Below are 4,062 nucleotides of genomic sequence, written 5' to 3'. Positions count from 1 at the left end.
CCAATTAATAACTAGCATGTGAAGCAACCAAACCCATCCTCATGGTGAACTAATTACTTTCTAGAATGGAATAGATTATCAAGACGATTTCTAAGTTAACAAAGATCAAGCTTCATCAAGGCTTCTTCAACCCCCTCTAATGGAGGTTTAGCCTAGAATCATTATGCTATCATTTCCAATCGAATTCAAACAAGACATCATATAAAGGTTCTAACTTTACTAAATTGAACTAAACAATAATTCAAATCTAAATTAACAACTAAGAAATCATTAGCAACTAAGAATCAAAATTAGATCTAAGCAATTTTAAATAACAAAATCGAAATTATGAAGAACTAACTAATTTATTGATCTAATGAATAATAAACAATGATTCAAATAACTAAATTAAAAATCTACTTTGTTCTAAACTAATTACTTGAACATAAAATTAGATCTAAAACAAGATATGAAAAACTAATTAATAAACTAAATAAAATTCTCAAAACTAGATCTAGAACTATTTCTAATGGCTACCTTCTACCTAAACTAAGTATCTCTTAAGAGCTAAGTCTTGTGTGTGAAAATGGAGGAGACCAGATCCACATTTTCGTGCATGGGTTGAGGAGCCATGTTTTGGGCTAAAAAATCGAGCCAAAGCCCAATTTCTTTAGTCCACAGAGCCCTTTTCAGCTAGTTTTGACTTCAATAGACTTTTTGTCTACTTCTTCTCCTCTGATTGGCTCAATGTTTAGACCATTGGAAAGCTCTTTCTGAGCCGGTCGTTTTGACATAAGGTACGCCCAATTATGAGATCTGAGTCCAAAGATACGTTCTTCGGAAGTTCTGTTGACTTTTGTGCGCTGTTTCTGCTCGCGTTGACTTTGACTTTTCAGCTTTGACCGGGTTTTTTAAAGGCTTTTTCTCCTTGAATCTTGGCTTTTAATCACAAAAATCCTTAGCAGCCAACCCTTGCTCTTTTATCTCGCCAAAGTGGCACAATTCTGCACATAATTGACTTCAATGCTTGGAATACATAAAAGCGCGTAATCAGCATTAACTCTTAATTATTACTCGCATAATTAGTCTAAAAGTATTATTGTTAAGGGGTTAAAACTACAGTTTTGGGCTATTATCATAAACTCACTGCTATATACAAATAAATGCTGATGCATGACATTCATGAAAAGATGTACAAATTATTGTATGTATATTAGTTTAAGTACGAAGAACAAGTCCTTACTGTATTGCTATAATGATATTTCTAAACTTTTTATTCATAATAGAAAAAGGAAACAAGACTTTTTAATACTAAACGAAAAAATATTTTTGGTCTTTTTTGAAATTTTTTTAGAAAGGAAGAAATATAGTATTATACCTACTATATAGAAAATGCCTAGTTTTTGCAAAATGTTACTATACCACCCCCAAATAGAACTGTTCTTTGTCCTCAAAGTATGAAGAGATAAGGAAAAAGATTACCATAGAAACATGAGCAAAAATGGCAATACACCTATATTATGTTCTTCATGATGAAAATACACCACCCAAATAAGTTTGGGGCGTGGGTTCTTTGATATAGAACGAGAAATACATGGTTTATTATACTAAGGATATTTATTCTACTATAAAATCTTTTTGGGTTTTTGTATTTTTTTGAAAACATATATGAAATGCATGAAAGAAAAATGGAATTTTTTGGCATGATGTATCTGTTTTACTTTCTACTCATAGAAGAAAAAACAAAACAAAATAAAACAAGCAATTAATATTAAGCATAAATTTAAACTTAGTATCTTGCTTCTTATCTCTTTTGTTTTCATTGGCGGAAAGTACTTCTTCATGAAGGAGAACACACTACATTTTCCCATGTACCAAAAGTGTCGGCGTTCTGTGAAAGAAACCAAGCGTGACTCTTACCAGCTAGAGTGAAAGGAAACACTCGTAGCTTCACCCGATCGTCGGTGACACCTAGATGATGAAAAATATTACATACATCATGTATCTGACGTAGATGCTCGTACGGTAACTCATTCTCTAACCCGTGGAAGATGGGTAGAAGATTGAACACGTTCGGTGGAATCCTAAAATCGCTCGTAAGTGGTGTGAGTCGTATACAAGATGGAGGCCCATCATGCAACGGTGTGTAGAAGTTGGAGAGAGGCTCTTCAACTTGCACTACTTTGTCAACCATCTTATGAGATAGAGGACTAGAAACAGAAGATTGTCTAAGGCGGTGAGCTCTCTTACATGAGTAAGTTTTATTCTTGCTAAGACTATAAGTGCATAAATGCAGTATCATACACTTTTAGCAAGACCCCAAAACTATCCTAACATGCGCAAACGGTGCAAGGTATGCTTAAGAATTTGAAATTCATTTTTGCAAGTATGGAGTTTTGAAAACTTTGCTTTTGGTCTATAATTTATTATGCCTTGTTCAGAGGAAAAACTGGGCATGAGACTAGGATGGCTCTACTACACGTCTAAGAAGAGTAGGTAGTCACTTCACCAAGTAGTGTGGTACCAAGAATCTCACTCACGATGAATCTGGGGGAGGGGAGTGAGGAAGGTAGTTGGTCCACTGGAATCTGGTAACTGGTTACTAAAAAAGCATGTAACACGTATTTATTTTGTATCGTTTCGTTGTTTATGTTACATATCTTTTACAAATCTTACTTAGCCTATTAAATATTGATTAGTATAGTGGCTAGCAAGGTATCAATCCTACTCTAAATAATTTGTTGATGATAATAGAAATTCCTAATTTAAATTACTCTAATGGATGCAAGTAAAAGATGTGGCTAAGTAATAATGAATATATGGTTTATTAGATTTGAGATTTAAACTATGGATAAACTAAATTAAATTAAATATATAATTATGAATGAAGAGAGAGAATATCTTGAGAGAGATGAATCCACCAAAATCATAGAATTAGTTTAATAATTAATCAATCATGCTTAATATAATCACCAATAGAAACTCACCATACCTACAAACCTTATGCTCATAACCATGATGTCATTATTTGGATTTCAACGTGCTTTATACCTAACCACCAAGTACTTCTTCAATCTCCAATGATATCTTCTATCTAATCAAATTGTGCTTTCAGTGTCATCCAATATACAAATCTAGGTGCCATGGAAAATCCACATATGGCATTAACCATACAACTAATTGAGGTGCCATAAAGAATCCAATCATCACACTAGAACACTAAAAACTAGAAGAAAAGAATCTAAGGTTTGTGATATTTGGCTCTACACAATCATGAATTACCCTAAGACCTCCTAACCTCCACAAGGAATGTTAGATCAATGGACGAATAAGAAGAAACTCAATGGGGGATTTATACTAGAACATGATAGAAGAAAAACTAAACTAAAACATAAGAAAAAGGCTACATCTCCCCTCCCAAGATAAGGGAGATTAGCTCCTTATACTATGCTATGAACACAATATGAAAAGGAATAATCTTTATTTATGGTAATAGTGAAAAAGGTATGAACTTTCTTCTCTCTTAATTCTAGATCTAAGATGCAAAATCTAATTTTCTTAGATGATGTAAACTGAGGTTTTTGTGCCTTATATATTGGCTTACATGTTCGTCTAGATAGATATATGAATCAAATATTTATTTTATGTCAAACTCTCTAGAATTTTTCTAGAAGCAATCCTAGGAAAGTTGGATTCGTTTGAACAAAAGTAAGATGTGCCCCACTTCTGACAGCTTTCAGTTTCCTAATTCTTGTGAAACTCTGACTTCTTTTCCATGTTGATCTCCTCTTCCTATGAAGTCCAAATTAAGGCTTTGAGATCAGATTTAAGACTCTTCTAACTCAATTATTATCCTCTTTTAGAGTCCCATTAGGCTTGACACTTGTGGAGACAAATATGAAGTTTTTGCCCTAGGCCTTTAGCTATAATTCCCAGTGACTCCTTTTTGACTTGTTTGACTTCTTTTCCCTCCATATTTCGCATTTAGGTTATTTGACCTGCAAAAACTCAAATTGCATCATATTAAAATATTTAAATATAAAATGGAGACTAGCATACACATAATTGGAGATATAAATCATT

The sequence above is a fragment of the Coptis chinensis genome, chromosome 2 (assembly GCF_015680905.1).
Source record: "Coptis chinensis isolate HL-2020 chromosome 2, ASM1568090v1, whole genome shotgun sequence".
Classification (NCBI taxonomy): domain Eukaryota; kingdom Viridiplantae; phylum Streptophyta; class Magnoliopsida; order Ranunculales; family Ranunculaceae; genus Coptis; species Coptis chinensis.
This window is presented reverse-complemented; position numbering follows the sequence as displayed.